This window comes from Oryza sativa, chromosome 8 (genome assembly GCF_034140825.1).
Source record: "Oryza sativa Japonica Group chromosome 8, ASM3414082v1".
NCBI classification, from domain to species: domain Eukaryota; kingdom Viridiplantae; phylum Streptophyta; class Magnoliopsida; order Poales; family Poaceae; genus Oryza; species Oryza sativa.
This window is the reverse complement of record NC_089042.1, coordinates 11237410-11258684: the sequence shown is the minus strand read 5'-3', so window position 1 is coordinate 11258684 and position 21275 is coordinate 11237410. Positions and strand designations below refer to the sequence as shown.

Genomic DNA, 21275 nt, shown 5'->3' with positions numbered 1-21275 from the left:
AAATAATCTCCAATTTTCATGATTAGCAACTGTTGTATATATTTCTTCCTCTTCATCCGATAGTTTGCTAAGACCGTCTTCTTGAAAATTAAATTGTCCCTTCATGATATATATATAATGAATTGCTGGACGAACAGGTGGTGTGAATTTTGGTGGTATTGAGGAGAAGATAATCCTGTATCTTCCATGTCCAAGTCTCCTGCAGACATCTTTCACAGCATTTCCTAAATCAGATTGAAGGATCTGATCGAGGGTTGCATATATGGAATTCACAAGACCATGATCTATAATGGTTTGGAGAGATATTTCTTCATGGTTGTATGTGGGTAGGTTCCGGAATCTTTGAAGATTTATCTCAGCTTTGAGAACCAGGAATCTATAGGATGGGTCAGAAATTGCCTGATTATCTAGTCTTAAGAGAGGGAGCATATATATGATTACTCGTATGGCTGGGTTTCTTTCTCTCCCTTCTAAGAGATCAAAGAAATAATCTTGGAGTCCAAGGAATATTTTCATTTGTCTCTCCTTAAACTTTTGCCAAATAAGATCGAGGATGTCTTGCCCAAAGCAGGATAAAGTTTGTTCCGTCTTGAAGCTTAATCTGGGTTGGAGATTTTCGTATGTAGTACTCATGGGATTTTGGCTTTTAAGTTTCTTTTTGCAAGAATCTTTGTAGGCACAAGATCTACATGGTGCTTTTGGCTGAGTCCGGAGTATATATTGTGGAAGGAATAAATTAGGATGATTATGCAGTATGTATGGTGTTTGGGGAATGATATCATGCCTTTTTGTGGATGATGATGGTTTATTATGTGGGAAAGATTGCAATAGGTTATTGATATTTATGTGGAAAGCAACCATGCTCGAAGCAGGATCTGCTGAGATCAAAATCTTATCTGAGAATACCTTGGTATTCTTATCTGTTGCCATAGATTGTTCGACTTCCATGAGAAGTTTATCTTGGCCATCACGGGATTTCTCCTCGCGATAATCTAGTAACCTTTCTTCATGATGAGGGATATCTTGCATTTTAGCCCTTTTTTCTGTTATCTTTTGTTCTGAGGGCACGAAATTTTTGAAATAATATGCCAAGCCATTTAAGGCATGAGCTTTTTCTTTTTTGTTTTTTGTTTGCCACAAGAGGTTTAATAACCCTTGTTGTAGCTCTGTTATTCTGAAATTGTGATTAAATCGTTCTCCATGGCCTCTGGGCAGTTGGGGCAGTCTCCATGAACTCATATTTGTGAGCCATTCAGACTTCTGTGAAGCCATTTCCCTGCATATATATTCAAAATCTTTAGTAGCTTTTAATAAATATCTATCTTCCCATGATGTCTTACCTGGCAATTCTATAGATTTTGGAAGATATAATGAGAAAGAATAGTTGTCTATATTCTTACTAAGCTCATATTCATTAATTCTTTCTTCAGGCTCGAGATTGGGTACTTCTAAGTTGTCGAGTTTGTCGGGTTTTGGGGAGGGGGAGGTTCCACCACGCTTTCGTACCTCTGAGATATATGGAACAGTATTTTGATATGGGATAAAAGTAATTCCTTGCTCATGTATTACTGTGGTTTGTACTGATTGTTGAAGGAACCTTAGGCCAATTATCATGTCATCATTAATCATTGACAAATCTCTTATTGTAATCTCATCTATTATATATTTAGTTGCATTAATGTAAACCTCCATATTATAAGCTAACTGATTATGAATTTTCTTTATTCCGGACATGTCTGTGGAAACTTCTGCCTTATTGTCGTCAATTGTGTGAACTATTTCAGGACATCTTGTGAAATATTTGTCATGAATAATATTCTTTGTACACCCAGTGTCTACTAGTGCTAATATTTTATAAGATACTTTGGGTGTCAATTTTATTTTAACAGGGATTCTTATACCTAATATTTCTTTGAAAGGCAATCTTACTATATATTTATTTCCAAAATTAGTTATGGCATCTCTTAGTTGAATTATTTTAACAGTATTACTGTCTTTTAATGTTATCAATTGCTCTTTAAATTCGGTGTTTTGTATGTCCTTATTCTCTGGTAGTGCCTTAATATCGCAATTATTTTTTAGGTTCTCTAATTCTACTTCTAGTTTATTTAGTCTATTTTCTAACACTCGTACTCTACTAGATAAAGTCTTTTCATCTGATTCTAATTCTATTTCTTTTCTCCATTTTTGTTTATTTGCTTTTATACATTCAGCACAAGCTTGTTTTAGACATATACTACAAGTCACTCTATTTTCTTGACTTGGATAATATATGCAAAAAGCACATTTGATATTATAGTCACCCTTTCCTCTAATCCAATCATGTTCACAATTTAATTGATCCATCATTTCAACCTTTAAACCTGCTAATTCGTCAATTAAATCTAACTCTTCATCGGATGATTCATATTCTTCGTTGATGGTTTCAACTTCGTCTGTTTCTATGATAGAATATATTGACTCGTCATCTTTTATTTCATCATCACATACTAATATATTTTCATTTACGCTATCTATAATTAGAACCCTCTCTTGTTCTTCATATTTACTAGAATATCTCTTTTGATCTTTATTTGGGCATGTTCTACTTAAATGATCTGGCGAGTTGCATATAAAACATCTGCATGTTTTGTCATAGGTTTTCTTTGGATTATATCTTCTTACATTTCTTTTATGTAAGAAGGGTGCTCTATTATCTGATCTTCTTAAGAAATACCTTTTCTTTGTTCTAATATTATTATGGTTTCTATTTTGATGTTTATAAATCCTTTTACTTCTAGGCTTGTCTTCTCCATATGACAAGGGTATTTGAACTATTTTATTGCAGAAATTGTAATCCGAGTGTTTCATAGACCTTTGGGCTTGTATTCCTGTGCATATTTTTCTTAATTGTTTGAACACGAAGGTTATGGCTTGGGAAATATTAATTTCAGCTCCTTCAGTTTCCTTTTTATATTCCTCAAAAATCATACTACCTAATGGGTCAGGTAGTTTATTAAAATATCGCTCAACTATTCCCTTATTGTATCCTTGCTTAGCAGTTGTAGCATTATATAAATAATGTTGGGAGAATTCTTTTATGCCTTTCCAACTTGTTAACGTTAATTTTTCTATTTCTTTTAACCTTTCATTTTGCAAAGTTGTATAACCTAATTCCGGATCTTCAGCTATAATAATGTTAGATATAACATTTGCAAAATTATGCGGATTGCTACCAGCTCTTTTCAATTCTTCATAATTATTAGGATTCTTTTCAACCCATTGTTCCCATAGAATCTTAGCAGATTCACCTAAGAATGTTTCTAAGTAGGTTATCATATCTTCAACTTTACTTCCTATATTGTGCTGGTTTTGAATATATTTTTGAACTATTAAACCTTTCCAAATACTAATAATATTAGGCCAATCAATAGGGTCATGTGCGGCTAAATTTAATATAGCACCATCACTCCTCTGGTTTTGAAATTTAACAGGCTTCTCAAAGTCTCTTCTTTTTGTACCCATATGCCTATATTGACCTGGTATATAGTTATATGAAAATTCTTCTCTATCAGGGGGCCATTTTCCTGCTGCCCTAGCTGGTCTTTCTCTTTCTCCTTCGTTTTTCACAGTACCTTCTCCATATCTTTTTCTCTTTCCTGTTCCTAAGTCCACTTCCATAGCTTCCATTGCATTATCAAGATTATGTAACCCTACTTCATCTAATGTGTTTATAAAATCATTATATTGTTCTGTATTGTCTATTTCATTTTCTATATTCTCCATCTCATTTATTAGATTAATTTCTTCTTCATAACTTTCAAGAAATAATCTTTCATTCTCTGCCCATTGCTCTTCTTCACTTAAAATTTTACCAAGATTTTGCTCTTCTTTGTCATGCTTATCTTGCTCTTGGTTTTTAAAAATTTCTACTGCCATATCTTCGTTCTTCTTTACTTTCTTTACTCTAGCTAATTCTCTATAGAAATAAAGTTCTTTATCTCTTATTTTAGGCCACTCACACTTCATAGAGTTATTATATTCTTCATTTATTTCCTTTAATTTATTTTCGTAATATTTTATCTCACTTTCTTGATCTAATTTTTCCATAAACTCTGAAACACTATGTCTTCTATTATCTATTATATTTCTATCAGATGCTTCTGTTTCTAAGTCATCTGTGGTTCTGGGTTTGTAATTTATAAATCTAATGCTTGTATTTCCTTTACTGTTTTGATAACTTATAAAATTTTCAGGCTGACTCAAAGTTTTGCTTTCAATTAAATCACTAATTTTCCATTCTTCTCCTGCCCTTTCTTCAGAACTTATTTTTAAAGGGCTCATGAAAGTTATTCCCTTAGAGTGCATATTTTCAATCACGTCATTTACATTTATTTTGTATTTGGAGGCACTTCTATTAGTTAATCTTCCTATAAATTCTATGCTTACTAGCAAATTTGTTCCTTTAAATTCTTCGTATCCCTTTGTTTGAAAACCAAAACTCATTTTATCTATAAATTCTTTTATAGGCATCATTAGATCTGGGGCTATATATGTTATCAACATATTCTCATTCATGTCACCTTCTAAAAATCCTAATGCTGCTTTATCTATTGTGTCCCACCTTTTATCTAACAGAGTTATTAGAACTTTAGCTCCTAATTTCTTTCTTGTCATACCTTTGATTCCTATTATATACATACCTTGGTGAATATATTTATACCCTGAATACTTTAATCCATTTTCAAATTCCTTGGCTACAATTTTTAACTCAACTGGCTTTGTTAAAACGCTTAACTCTACTTCTCTAGATATTCTGTATAACCCATTTTTATTCTCAAAAAATCCCATGCAATATATTTGTTGAGGTCTTATTGCCCTTAAAGTATCTCGTTGATATCTTTCGAGCTGTTTGTCTACTTCTGCAATATCTTCAAGCTCATCTATGTCTTCATTTTTACCTTTTTGTTTATCAGAACAAAAACTGATACCACTCTTATATTTCTCTCTTATATTAACACTTATCAGAAAATATACGCTCTGATACCACTTATACTCTCTTATTCTATACTTTTGTTCAAAACACTATTTATTCGGCTGATTACTATTCAGTTTACTGTTCAAATTACTGTTCAATACTATTCACTTCGAGAGATATTTTAACTTTAGGATCTTTGCAGGGTGGCGAATCCTATTTAGACAGCCTCAGAAGCTTGTTTCGGATGATGTAAAGTCCTACTCGGTACTCACCGTATGCCTCACCTATCTGTCTTTTTAGAAGCAACTTAAAAAGATATTCCAAGTCACACTTGTTCTAGCTAAGAGTTTATCGTCTCCCCAGGCAGTTCCACCCGAAGGGAACACTTCTCTACGGATACCGGTTCTCCAGACGCCTATGCAGGATGCAGGCTAAAAACGAGAACAAACCGAAGAGGTTTCTCCTATAGGGTCCTTAGCATAAACACTTGTCTAGAACAAACGTGCAGGAATACTTAAGGAAAATTACTTCATATTAAACAGATAAGCTTACATACGGTTTTCCCTTTCGGGAAACCCGAAGGTAGGTACAAGCAAGCTGTTCTTACCTTACACAGCGTTATTACACCACTCCTTGCTTCAATATACTTATGCAAGGTAGGCTAAAGTCACTACTACTAAGAATGGTGGAATGGAGGGTGAGAGCGCGCTTGAAAGCTTTGCTCTGGATGGTGTCTTCGTTGTTGTTGTGTTCGTTGTGTTATTCTTGTTCTTGTTGTTGTGTCTCCTCGGAGTGAAGGCCAACGTCTCCTTTTATAGAGGCCAGGGATGGCGTCGCCTGTGTCTCCTGCTTATCTCTTCGCTACTGTGGATTCACGAGAGCTAGCTAAAGCCGGGGCCTTTCCACCGAAAGTTTTATTCTTCACAGGGATATGTCATTCACCGCACCCTATATTGTTCCTTTATGCTTTATAGGGTGTCCTTCTGGATTCCTTCTTCTGGATTCCTTCTTGAGTAGTCTTCTGAAATCTTCGTTTATTCTTCTTCCACGCCCAAATTATTGATATTCTATTATCAATATATATTGAAAAACATATTTAGCTTATATTAATTTATTCATCTGGTTGCCCATGGCCACCAAGATCCATTGTGTCCAAATCAGAAAAAGAAACTTCTAATTTCTCATCTATTGCCTTTTTTATTTGCTCAAATTTCTGATCCATTTCTTGTTTTAATTCTTTAAGTATTTCTTCCTTCAATTCCTTCTTTAACTGTGGGGAGGCTTCTTCAAATTTTTCTATTATCTTCCAATCAATATATTCCCCATCTAATGGATCCACTCCTTTTGTTAAGCATTCCTTGTATGTGGGTTTTTTAAAAAACCCTTCTTCTTTTATAGTCATCTTAATGGGTATTTCTGAAGTCTTCTTTCCTTTAGCTTTTTTGCATTTTTGAATATATTCTTTTGCAGCAGGCTCTAGATAATAATTTATTCCTAATATTTTTCTAGCCTGAGTTAAAGCTTCATCAAAATCTATATATTTTTTCCATGACAATCCACCCATTAATTTTGCATCTATTTTTTGGGCTACTATCTCTTCAAAAGATATGTACACTCCAGGAAGCTTTCCGTCAAAAACAACATATATGGGTTTTTGCGGTATCACTTCATTATTTTCTGATGTTGGCATTATATCATTCATTAGATGGAAATATTCAGCAAGACTGTTTAATATTGATAGCATATAGCCTTTTTCTTCCCTCTTATTATTGTATTGATACCAGAAATTATCTAAAATGCATTCTTGGACTTCATCTAATGTTATGTGGGTTTTTGGCTTAAACTTATAGGTATTCGGTGGGAATACTTTGAGCTTATTGTCTTCTCCAAACGTGAAGAACTCAATTCCATTATAATTCATGGACTTCTTCATTCCTGCAAAATAGGCGATCGCGAGAGTAGATCAGGTAAATGATTATCTTTTCCCTTAATATGTTCAAATATAACTTTATATCCGTTGCCAGTAATGATATCTTCAAATAAAATCCACCTCCTAGTGGAACTCTTCTTGCTATTAAGCTGATTATAATATCTACATATAGCTTCGCAATCTGTTCTAACCGTAAATTCTTTGAATCCTAAATATAACCTAAAGGCATTTATCGCATTGATTATTGCAAGTATTTCTCTATCTGTATTGCCTACGGTTTTTAATTTATAGCTTCCAGAAGCATACCTACAAACTTTTTCTTCTGACTTAGATGAATATTTAGTAGGCCTTTGTTTTAATACAGCACCCCAACCAAGCTGCGATGCATCAGTTTCAATAATAAAGTAACTCTCTTCTAATGGTAATTCTAGAGGTTTTAATTCTTTCACCCTCTCTTTTATTAATCTTACTAATTTGATGTCTTCAGAATTAAAATATCTCTGACCATTTTTTCTTAATTTAGCATATAACGGTCCTGCTAACTTTGCTAAATTATTGATGTGATTTCTAGCATAATTTACAAGCCCTAAGAATTGCTGTAATTTCTTTTTATCATTCATAGCATCAGGAAATTCTAAAATTTTCTTAGCAATATGTTCTTGCAAATGAATTTTGCCCTCTCCTATTTCATGTCCAAGGAAATTAATTTTTTCTTTGCATATTTCCATTTTCTTTTTGGATAATATTAACCCATTTTGTTCCACCTTTCTAAAAAATATTTCAAGATGAGCAATATGTTCTTTGTAAGTCCTTGAGAAGACTAACAGGTCATCTATGTAGACTAATATGAATTCTTGGTTTTCGTTAAATATATTCTGCATTTTCCTTTGGAAAATTGCTGGTGCATTTTTTAATCCTAATGGCATAACAAGCCATTCATAATGTCCTTGAGGACATGTAAATGCAGTCCATTCTATAGATTCTTCTGCCATCTTTATTTGCCAGAATCCAGCTTTCAAGTCAAATTTTGAGAAATATTTACTACCTTGTATTCTATTAATCCATTCTTGCTTATTTGGAATATTATAGGCATCTTCTATAGTATTATCATTTAGTCTTTTATAATTTATGACCATCCTAGATTTACCTCTAACTTCTTCTGCATGATTTCTTACTATGAATGCTGCAGACCTGTGTGGACTTCTGCTCTCTCTTATGGCTCCTAGTTTCAACAGTTCTTCTATATGCATTTTAAATTCTTCTATGTCTTTCGGAGTTGCCTCTATTGGGCTAGTCTTAATGATATATTCTGGGTTGATTATATTAATTTTACACTCAATAGCATTTTTCTCCCAATATTTCATAGGAATTTCTCCTATAATTTGGATATCTTCTAATCTTTGAATAATTTTTTCTATATCCCTTTTAGACTTAATATCTCTATACCAATTTGGTGCAAATGATTGTAGTCCTATGCATTCTATATTGGAATTTGATATATAATAGTTGTCTATATTCTTACTAAGCTCATATTCATTAATTCTTTCTTCAGGCTCGAGATTGGGTACTTCTAAGTTGTCGAGTTTGGGGGAGATTCCACCACGCTTTCGTACCTCTGAAATATATGGAATATTATTTTGATATGGGATAAAAGTAATTCCTTGCTCATGTATTACTGTGGTTTGTACCGATTGTTGTAAAAACCTTAGGCCAATTATCATGTCATCACTTATCATGGATAAGTTTCTTATTGTAATCTCGTCTATTATATATTTAGTTGCATTAATGTAAACCTCCATATTATAAGCTAACTGATTATGAATTTTCTTTATTCCGGACATGTCTGTGGAAACTTCTGCCTTATTGTCGTCAATTGTGTGAACTATTTCAGGACATCTTGTGAAATATTTGTCATGAATAATATTCTTTGTACACCCAGTGTCTACTAGTGCTAATATTTTATAAGATACTTTGGGTGTCAATTTTATTTTAACAGGAATTCTTATACCTAATATTTCTTTGAAAGGCAATCTTACTATATATTTATTTCCAAAATTAGTTATGGCATCTCTTAGTTGAATTATTTTAGCAGTATTACTGTCTTTTAATGTTATCAATTGCTCTTTAAATTCGGTATTTTGTATGTCCTTATTCTCTGGTAATGCCTTAATATCGCAATTATTTTTTAGGTTCTCTAATTCTACTTCTAGTTTATTTATTCTGTTTTCTAAAACTCGTACTCTACTAGATAATATCCTTTCATCTGATTCTAATTCTATCTCTTTTCTCCATTTTTGTTTATTTGCTTTTATACATTCAGCACAAGCTTGTTTTAAGCATATACTACAGGTTACTCTATTATCTTGGCTTGGGTAATAGATGCAAAAAGCACATTTAATGTTATAATCTCCTTTTCCTCTAATCCAATCATGTTCACAATTTAACTGATCCATCAATTCTATTTTTAAACCGGCTAGTTCGTCAATTAAATCTAACTCTTCATCGGTTGATTCATACTCTTCATTGGTGTTTTCAATTTCATCTGTTTCTATGATAGAATATATTGATTCGTCATCTTTTATTTCATCATCACATACTAATATATTTTCATTTACGCTATCTATAATTAAAACTCTCTCTTGTTCTTCATATTTACTAGAATATCTTTTTTGATCTTTATTTGGGCATGTTCTACTTAAATGATCTGGCGAGTTGCATATAAAACATCTGCATGTTTTGTCATAGGTTTTCTTTGGATTATATCTTCTTACATTTCTTTTATGTAAGAAGGGTGCTCTATTATCTGATCTTCTTAAGAAATACCTTTTCTTTGTTCTAATATTATTATGGTTTCTATTTTGATGTTTATAAATCCTTTTACTTCTAGGCTTGTCTTCTCCATATGACAAGGGTATTTGAACTATTTTATTGCAAAAATTATAATCAGAATGTTTCATTGACCTTTGGGCTTGTATTCCTGTGCATATTTTTCTTAATTGTTTGAACACGAAGGTTATGGCTTGGGAAATATTAATTTCAGCTCCTTCAGTTTCCTTTTTATATTCCTCAAAAATCATACTACCTAATGGGTCAGGTAGTTTATTAAAGTAACGTTCAACTATTCCCCTGTTATATCCTTGTTTAGCAGTTGTAGCATTATATAAATAATGTTGGGAGAATTCTTTTATGCCTTTCCAACTTGTTAACGTTAATTTTTCTATTTCTTTTAACCTTTCATTTTGCAAAGTTGTATAACCTAATTCCGGATCTTCAGCTATGATAATATTAGATACTACATTTGCAAAATTATGCGGATTGCTACCAGCTCTTTTCAATTCTTCATAATTATTAGGATTCTTTTCAACCCATTGTTCCCATAGAATCTTAGCAGATTCACCTAAGAATGTTTCTAAGTAGGTTATCATATCTTCAACTTTACTTCCTATATTGTGCTGGTTTTGAATATATTTTTGAACTATTAAACCTTTCCAAATACTAATAATATTAGGCCAATCAATAGGGTCATGTGCGGCTAAATTTAATATAGCACCATCACTCCTCTGGTTTTGAAATTTAACAGGCTTCTCAAAGTCTCTTCTCTTTGTACCCATATGCCTATATTGACCTGGTATATAGTTATATGAAAATTCTTCTCTATCAGGGGGCCATTTTCCTGCTGCCCTAGCTGGTCTTTCTCTTTCTCCTTCGTTTTTCACAGTACCTTCTCCATATCTTTTTCTCTTTCCTGTTCCTAAGTCCACTTCCATAGCTTCCATTGCATTATCAAGATTATGTAACCCTACTTCATCTAATGTGTTTATAAAATCATTATATTGTTCTGTATTGTCTATTTCATTTTCTATATTCTCCATCTCATTTATTAGATTAATTTCTTCTTCATAACTTTCAAGAAATAATCATTCATTCTCTGCCCACTGCTCTTCTTCACTTAAAATTTTACCAAGATTTTGCTCTTCTTTGTCATGCTTATCTTGCTCTTTCCTCTTTATCTGTTCTATCTTGGTTTCTTGGTTTTTAAAAATTTTTACTACCATATCTTCGTTCTTCTTTACTTTCTTTACTCTAGCTAATTCTCTATAGAAATAAAGTTCTTTATCTCTTATTTTAGGCCACTCACACTTCATAGAGTTATTATATTCTTCATTTATTTCCTTTAATTTATTTTCGTAATATTTTATCTCACTTTCTTGATCTAATTTTTCCATAAACTCTGAAACACTATGTCTTCTATTATCTATTATATTTCTATCAGATGCTTCTGTTTCTAAGTCATCTGTGGTTCTGGGTTTGTAATTTATAAATCTAATGCTTGTATTTCCTTTACTGTTTTGATAACTTATAAAATTTTCAGGCTGACTCAAAGTTTTGCTTTCAATTAAATCACTAATTTTCCATTCTTCTCCTGCCCTTTCTTCAGAACTTATTTTTAAAGGGCTCATGAAAGTTATTCCCTTAGAGTGCATATTTTCAATCACGTCATTTACATTTATTTTGTATTTGGAGGCACTTCTATTAGTTAATCTTCCTATAAATTCTATGCTTACTAGCAAATTTGTTCCTTTAAATTCTTCGTATCCCTTTGTTTGAAAACCAAAACTCATTTTATCTATAAATTCTTTTATAGGCATCATTAGATCTGGGGCTATATATGTTATCAACATATTCTCATTCATGTCACCTTCTAAAAATCCTAATGCTGCTTTATCTATTGTGTCCCACCTTTTATCTAACAGAGTTATTAGAACTTTAGCTCCTAATTTCTTTCTTGTCATACCTTTGATTCCTATTATATACATACCTTGGTGAATATATTTATACCCTGAATACTTTAATCCATTTTCAAATTCCTTGGCTACAATTTTTAACTCAACTGGCTTTGTTAAAACGCTTAACTCTACTTCTCTAGATATTCTGTATAACCCATTTTTATTCTCAAAAAATCCCATGCAATATATTTGTTGAGGTCTTATTGCCCTTAAAGTATCTCGTTGATATCTTTCGAGCTGTTTGTCTACTTCTGCAATATCTTCAAGCTCATCTATGTCTTCATTTTTACCTTTTTGTTTATCAGAACAGTTATCATCTCTGCTTGCTATTCTTCTAAAGAGACTCCTAGATATGTCCATTTTTCAGAATTAATGGCTTGTGAAGACGAGACTATGCCAGATGAAGCCAAAACTATTTCCTTACCTTTACTAGAGTTGATTTTGTCTAGTAATTCTTTAATATAATCACTATTCTGTGAAATTTTATTTTGCCTTATCTTATAATCTTCTAATAATTCTAATGTAGTATTTAGCTTATTATTAAGAAAAGAATATTGTTCTACAAATTGCTTTTGTTCTTTATATATATCTTCTAACTTTTGCTCTAAATCTACCTGCTTTTTATCCCAATTTATATAAAAATTATATATCAGATCAACAATTAAATTTAATTGACTATTGTTAGAGTGCCAACTATGGTCTTCAATATGATTTAGTCTACACCTTATATTCAAATTATCTTTAGTAGTAATTACCTTTCCAATATTAGCTTCTGAATTTAGCTTCTCTATGATTACCAGGCTCTGATACCACTCTTCTCAGAAAACACTTATCAGAAAATATACGCTCTGATATACGAGCACTTATCAGAAAATATACGCTCTGATACCACTCTTCTCAGAAAACACTTATCAGAAAATATACGCTCTGATATACGAGCACTTATCAGAAAATATACGCTCTGATACCACTCTTATATTTCTCTCTTATATTAACACTTATCAGAAAATATACGCTCTGATACCACTCTTATATTAACACTTATCAGAAAATATACGCTCTGATATACGAGCACTTATCAGAAAATATACGCTCTGATACCACTCTTATATTAACACTTATCAGAAAAACTCTTATGCTTCGGACTCTTATGACTCAGACTTCGGACAAAAAACACTGTTCATTCGGCTGAATACTATTCAGTTTACTGTTTATTCGGCTGATTACTATTATGCTTCACTCAGTAGTATTGAATAGTATATTCACTTATGACTGGCTTTCTATTATGACTGCTTTACTTATGACTGGCTTTCTATTAAGTACCACGCTCTGATACCACTTATGAGAGAATATGCGCTCTGATACCACACTGTCTGAATAGTATATTGGCTAGCGTGCACTGTTCAAAACACTATTTATTCGGCTGAATACTATTCAGTTTACTGTTTATTCGGCTGATTACTATTCAAGAACACTATTCAGTTTACTGTTTAAATTACTGTTCAATACTGTTCACTTCGAGAGATATTTTAACTTTAGGATCTTTGCAGGGTGGCGAATCCTATTTAGACAGCCTCAGAAGCTTGCTTCAGATGATATAAAGTCCTACTCGGTACTCACCGTATGCCTCACCTATCTGTCTTTTTAGAAGCAACTTTAAAAAGATATTCCAAGTCACACTTGTTCTAGCTAAGAGTTTATCGTCTCCCCAGGCAGTTCCACCCGAAGGGAACACTTCTCTACGGATACCGATTCTCCAGACGCCTATGCAAGATGCAGGCTAAAAACGAGAACAAACCGAAGAGGTTTCTCCTATAGGGTCCTTAGCATAAACACTTGTCTAGAACAAACGTGCAGGAATACTTAAGGAAAATTACTTCATATTAAACAGATAAGCTTACATACGGTTTTCCCTTTCGGGAAACCCGAAGGTAGGTACAAGCAAGCTGTTCTTACCTTACACAGCGTTATAACACAACTCCTTGCTTCAATATACTATGCAAGGTAGGCTAAAGTCGCTACTACTAAGAACGGTGGAATGGAGGGTGAGAGCGCGCTTGAAAGCTTTGCTCTGAATGGTGTCTTCGTTGTTGTTGTTATTGTTGTGTTATTCTTGTTCTTGTTGTTGTGTGTCTTCGGAGTGAAGGCCAACGTCTCCTTTTATAGAGGCCAGGGATGGCGTCGCCTGTGTCTCCTGCTTATCTCTTCGCTACTGTGGATTCACGAGAGCTAGCTAAAGCCGAGGCCTTTCCACCGAAAGTTTTATTCTTCACAGGGATATGTCATTCACCGCACCCTATATTGTCCCCTTATACTTTATAGGGTGTCCTTCTGGATTCTTTCTTGGAATACCTTTCTTGGATAACCTTCTTGAGTAGTCTTCTGAAATCTTCGTTTATTCTTCTTCCACGCCCAAATTATTGATATTCTATTATCAATATATATTGAAAAACATATTTAGCTTATATTAATTTATTCATCTGGTTGCCCATGGCCACCAAGATCCATTGTTATCTGGAATAGTGTAGATTCCTGATCTTGAATAGTGATCTTTGTCGGGGATGACAAGATCTTTATTCATTATCTTCGTTGATTATCATTGGTGCTGATTGTACCGTGTCAATCTCTGATGGCTCTGTTTTCTGAAACCACTGAGCCAGGTTTCTGTAGTAACTTTTCTTGGAGCATTCATTTCCAAAATCCGGTTTAATTATGCGCCCTGCTCCCTTGAAGTATTCATAGCTTTGGTTGTAGAATTTGCTGATAAAAATCCTTGTGATCTTGTTTTGGAAAACCAGCTGATATTCATAATCTGTGGTGATAGCTTCTTCAATTTCTGCAGCTTCAGAAAATAATCTCCAATTTTCATGATTAGCAACTGTTGTATATATTTCTTCCTCTTCATCCGATAGTTTGCTAAGACCATCTTCTTGAAAATTAAATTGTCCCTTCATGATATATATATAATGAATTGCTGGACGAACAGGTGGTGTGAATTTTGGTGGTATTGAGGAGAAGATAATCCTGTATCTTCCATGTCCAAGTCTCCTGCAGACATCTTTCACAGCATTTCCTAAATCAGATTGAAGGATCTGATCGAGGGTTGCATATATGGAATTCACAAGACCATGATCTATAATGGTTTGGAGAGATATTTCTTCATGGTTGTATGTGGGTAGGTTCCGGAATCTTTGAAGATTTATCTCAGCTTTGAGAACCAGGAATCTATAGGATGGGTCAGAAATTGCCTGATTATCTAGTCTTAAGAGAGGGAGCATATATATGATTACTCGTATGGCTGGGTTTCTTTCTCTCCCTTCTAAGAGATCAAAGAAATAATCTTGGAGTCCAAGGAATATTTTCATTTGTCTCTCCTTAAACTTTTGCCAAACAAGATCGAGGATGTCTTGCCCAAAGCAGGATAAAGTTTGTTCCGTTTTGAAGCTTAATCTGGGTTGGAGATTTTCGTATGTAGTACTCATGGGATTTTGGCTTTTAAGTTTCTTTTTGCAAGAATCTTTGTAGGCACAAGATCTACATGGTGCTTTTGGCTGAGTCCGGAGTATATATTGTGGAAGGAATAAATTAGGATGATTATGCAGTATGTATGGTGTTTGGGGAATGATATCATGCCTTTTTGTGGATGATGATGGTTTATTATGTGGGAAAGATTGCAATAGGTTATTGATATTTATGTGGAAAGCAACCATGCTCGAAGCAGGATCTGCTGAGATCAAAATCTTATCTGAGAATACCTTGGTATTCTTATCTGTTGCCATAGATTGTTCGACTTCCATGAGAAGTTTATCTTGGCCATCACGGGATTTCTCCTCGCGATAATCTAGTAACCTTTCTTCATGATGAGGGATATCTTGCATTTTAGCCCTTTTTTCTGTTATCTTTTGATCTGAGGGCACGAAATTTTTGAAATAATATGCCAGGCCATTTAAGGCATGAGCTTTTTCTTTTTGTTTTTTGTTTGCCACAAGAGGTTTAATAACCCTTGTTGTAGCTCTGTTATTCTGAAATTGTGATTAAATCGTTCTCCATGGCCTCTGGGCAGTTGGGGCAGTCTCCATGAACTCATATTTGTGAGCCATTCAGACTTCTGTGAAGCCATTTCCCTGCATATATATTCAAAATCTTTAGTAGCTTTTAATAAATATCTATCTTCCCATGATGTCTTACCTGGCAATTCTATAGATTTTGGAAGATATAATGAGAAAGAATAGTTGTCTATATTCTTACTAAGCTCATATTCATTAATTCTTTCTTCAGGCTCGAGATTGGGTACTTCTAAGTTGTCGAGTTTGGGGGAGATTCCACCACGCTTTCGTACCTCTGAAATATATGGAATATTATTTTGATATGGGATAAAAGTAATTCCTTGCTCATGTATTACTGTGGTTTGTACCGATTGTTGTAAAAACCTTAGGCCAATTATCATGTCATCACTTATCATGGATAAGTTTCTTATTGTAATCTCGTCTATTATATATTTAGTTGCATTAATGTAAACCTCCATATTATAAGCTAACTGATTATGAATTTTCTTTATTCCGGACATGTCTGTGGAAACTTCTGCCTTATTGTCGTCAATTGTGTGAACTATTTCAGGACATCTTGTGAAATATTTGTCATGAATAATATTCTTTGTACACCCAGTGTCTACTAGTGCTAATATTTTATAAGATACTTTGGGTGTCAATTTTATTTTAACAGGAATTCTTATACCTAATATTTCTTTGAAAGGCAATCTTACTATATATTTATTTCCAAAATTAGTTATGGCCTCTCTTAGTTGAATTATTTTAACAGTATTACTGTCTTTTAATGTTATCAATTGCTCTTTAAATTCGGTGTTTTGTATGTTCTTATTCTCTGGTAGTGCCTTAATATCGCAATTATTTTTTAGGTTCTCTAATTCTACTTCTAGTTTATTTAGTCTATTTTCTAACACTCGTACTCTACTAGATAAAGTCTTTTCATCTGATTCTAATTCTATTTCTTTTCTCCATTTTTGTTTATTTGCTTTTATACATTCAGCACAAGCTTGTTTTAAGCATATACTACAGGTTACTCTATTATCTTGGCTTGGGTAATAGATGCAAAAAGCACATTTAATGTTATAATCTCCTTTTCCTCTAATCCAATCATGTTCACAATTTAACTGATCCATCAATTCTATTTTTAAACCGGCTAGTTCGTCAATTAAATCTAACTCTTCATCGGTTGATTCATACTCTTCATTGGTGTTTTCAATTTCATCTGTTTCTATGATAGAATATATTGATTCGTCATCTTTTATTTCATCATCACATACTAATATATTTTCATTTACGCTATCTATAATTAAAACTCTCTCTTGTTCTTCATATTTACTAGAATATCTTTTTTGATCTTTATTTGGGCATGTTCTACTTAAATGATCTGGCGAGTTGCATATAAAACATCTGCATGTTTTGTCATAGGTTTTCTTTGGATTATATCTTCTTACATTTCTTTTATGTAAGAAGGGTGCTCTATTATCTGATCTTCTTAAGAAATACCTTTTCTTTGTTCTAATATTATTATGGTTTCTATTTTGATGTTTATAAATCCTTTTACTTCTAGGCTTGTCTTCTCCATATGACAAGGGTATTTGAACTATTTTATTGCAAAAATTATAATCAGAATGTTTCATTGACCTTTGGGCTTGTATTCCTGTGCATATTTTTCTTAATTGTTTGAACACGAAGGTTATGGCTTGGGAAATATTAATTTCAGCTCCTTCAGTTTCCTTTTTATATTCCTCAAAAATCATACTACCTAATGGGTCAGGTAGTTTATTAAAGTAACGTTCAACTATTCCCCTGTTATATCCTTGTTTAGCAGTTGTAGCATTATATAAATAATGTTGGGAGAATTCTTTTATGCCTTTCCAACTTGTTAACGTTAATTTTTCTATTTCTTTTAACCTTTCATTTTGCAAAGTTGTATAACCTAATTCCGGATCTTCAGCTATAATAATGTTAGATATAACATTTGCAAAATTATGCGGATTGCTACCAGCTCTTTTCAATTCTTCATAATTATTAGGATTCTTTTCAACCCATTGTTCCCATAGAACCTTAGCAGATTCACCTAAGAATGTTTCTAAGTAAGTTATCATATCTTCAACTTTACTTCCTATATTGTGCTGGTTTTGAATATATTTTTGAACTATTAAACCTTTCCAAATACTAATAATATTAGGCCAATCAATAGGGTCATGTGCGGCTAAATTTAATATAGCACCATCACTCCTCTGGTTTTGAAATTTAACAGGCTTCTCAAAGTCTCTTCTCTTTGTACCCATATGCCTATATTGACCTGGTATATAGTTATATGAAAATTCTTCTCTATCAGGGGGCCATTTTCCTGCTGCCCTAGCTGGTCTTTCTCTTTCTCCTACGTTTTTCACAGTACCTTCTCCATATCTTTTTCTCTTTCCTGTTCCTAAGTCCACTTCCATAGCTTCCATTGCATTATCAAGATTATGTAACCCTACTTCATCTAATGTGTTTATAAAATCATTATATTGTTCTGCATTGTCTATTTCATTTTCTATGTTCTCCATCTCATTTATTAGATTAATTTCTTCTTCATAACTTTCAAGAAATAATTTTTCATTCTCTGCCCATTGCTCTTCTTCACTTAAAATTTTACCAAGATTTTGCTCTTCTATGTCATGCTTATCTTGCTCTTTCCTCTTTATCTGTTCTATCTTGGTTTCTTGGTTTTTAAAAATTTCTACTGCCATATCTTCGTTCTTCTTTACTTTCTTTACTCTAGCTAATTCCCTATAGAAATAAAGTTCTTTATCTCTTATTTTAGGCCACTCATACTTCATAGAGTTATTATATTCTTCATTTATTTCCTTTAATTTATTTTCGTAATATTTTATCTCACTTTCTTGATCTAATTTTTCCATAAACTCTGAAACACTATGTCTTCTATTATCTATTATATTTCTATCAGATGCTTCTGTTTCTAAGTCATCTGTGGTTCTGGGTTTGTAATTTATAAATCTAATGCTTGTATTTCCTTTACTGTTTTGATAACTTATAAAATTTTCAGGCTGACTCAAAGTTTTGCTTTCAATTAAATCACTAATTTTCCATTCTTCTCCTGCCCTTTCTTGAGAACTTATTTTTAAAGGGCTCATGAAAGTTATTCTCTTAGAGTGCATATTTTCAATCACGTCATTTACATTTATTTTGTATTTGGAGGCACTTCTATTAGTTAATCTTCCTATAAATTCTATGCTTACTAGCAAATTTGTTCCTTTAAATTCCTCGTATCCCTTTGTTTGAAAACCAAAACTCATTTTATCTATAAATTCTTTTATAGGCATCATTAGATCTGGGGCTATATATGTTATCAACATATTCTCATTCATGTCACCTTCTAAAAATCCTAATGCTGCTTTATCTATTGTGTCCCACCTTTTATCTAACAGAGTTATTAGAACTTTAGCTCCTAATTTCTTTCTTGTCATACCTTTGATTCCTATTATATACATACCTTGGTGAATATATTTATACCCTGAATACTTTAATCCATTTTCAAATTCCTTGGCTACAATTTTTAGCTCAACTGGCTTTGTTAAAACACTTAACTCTACTTCTCTAGATATTCTGTATAACCCATTTTTATTCTCAAAAAATCCCATGCAATATATTTGTTGAGGTCTTATTGCCCTCAAAGTATCTCTTTGATATCTTTCGAGCTGTTTGTCTACTTCTGCAATATCTTCAAGCTCATCTATGTCTTCATTTTTACCTTTTTGTTTAACAATACCACTTAAAGATTTATCGTCTCTGCTTGCTATTCTTCTAAACAAACTCCTAGATAGGTCCATTTTTCTGAATTAATAGCTTGAGACGAGGTAATTATGCCTGTTGAAGCCAAAACTATCTCTTTTCCTTTACTAGAATTTATTATTTCTAATAATTCTTTGATATAGTCACTGTTTTGTAATATCTTATTCTGCCTTGTCTTATATTCCTCTAACTCTTTTAGCACTGAATTTAATTTATTACTGACAAGCAAATATTGTTCTTCAGATTGCTTTCGTTCTTTAAACAAATCTTCAATCCTTCGCTCTAAATCTTCTTGCTTTTTATCCCAATTTATATAAAAATTATATATCAGATCAACAATTAAATTTAATTGACTATTGTTAGAGTGCCAACTATGGTCTTCAATGTGATTTAGCCTACACCTTATATTCAAATTATCTTTGGTAGTAATTACCTTTCCAATATTAGCTTCTGAATTTGATTTCTCTATAATGACTGGCTCTGATACCACACTTGTGAAAACAATATACAATATACAAGTGTTTTCTGAGAAGAGTGGTATCAGAGCGTATATTTTCTGATAAGTGCTCGTATATCAGAGCGTATATTTTCTGATAAGTGTTTTCTGAGAAGAGTGGTATCAGAGCCTGGTAATCATAGAGAAGCTAAATTCAGAAGCTAATATTGGAAAGGTAATTACTACTAAAGATAATTTGAATATAAGGTGTAGACTAAATCATATTGAAGACCATAGTTGGCACTCTAACAATAGTCAATTAAATTTAATTGTTGATCTGATATATAATTTTTATATAAATTGGGATAAAAAGCAGGTAGATTTAGAGCAAAAGTTAGAAGATATATATAAAGAACAAAAGCAATTTGTAGAACAATATTCTTTTCTTAATAATAAGCTAAATACTACATTAGAATTATTAGAAGATTATAAGATAAGGCAAAATAAAATTTCACAGAATAGTGATTATATTAAAGAATTACTAGACAAAATCAACTCTAGTAAAGGTAAGGAAATAGTTTTGGCTTCATCTGGCATAGTCTCGTCTTCACAAGCCATTAATTCTGAAAAATGGACATATCTAGGAGTCTCTTTAGAAGAATAGCAAGCAGAGATGATAACTGTTCTGATAAACAAAAAGGTAAAAATGAAGACATAGATGAGCTTGAAGATATTGCAGAAGTAGACAAACAGCTCGAAAGATATCAACGAGATACTTTAAGGGCAATAAGACCTCAACAAATATATTGCATGGGATTTTTTGAGAATAAAAATGGGTTATACAGAATATCTAGAGAAGTAGAGTTAAGCGTTTTAACAAAGCCAGTTGAGCTAAAAATTGTAGCCAAGGAATTTGAAAATGGATTAAAGTATTCAGGGTATAAATATATTCACCAAGGTATGTATATAATAGGAATCAAAGGTATGACAAGAAAGAAATTAGGAGCTAAAGTTTTAATAACTCTGTTAGATAAAAGGTGGGACACAATAGATAAAGCAGCATTAGGATTTTTAGAAGGAGACATGAATGAGAATATGTTGATAACATATATAGCCCCAGATCTAATGATGCCTATAAAAGAATTTATAGATAAAATGAGTTTTGGTTTTCAAACAAAGGGATACGAGGAATTTAAAGGAACAAATTTGCTAGTAAGCATAGAATTTATAGAAAGATTAACTAATAGAAGTGCCTCCAAATACAAAATAAATGTAAATGACGTGATTGAAAATATGCACTCTAAGGGAATAACTTTCATGA

The 21275-nt window shown here is 32.6% G+C and overlaps 1 long non-coding RNA gene across 1 annotated transcript; it reads right to left on the bottom strand.

Annotated features, from left to right (window-relative positions):
- Window positions 1-5460: 5460 nt before the first annotated feature.
- LOC136351640 (uncharacterized) lies at window positions 5461-13785 on the bottom strand. Its single transcript, XR_010734800.1, has 2 exons — window positions 13631-13785; window positions 5461-6892 (listed from the first exon to the last, which is right to left on the bottom strand). It is a non-coding gene; the product is annotated as an uncharacterized lncRNA (long non-coding RNA).
- Between the last annotated feature and the right edge of the window lie 7490 nt (window positions 13786-21275).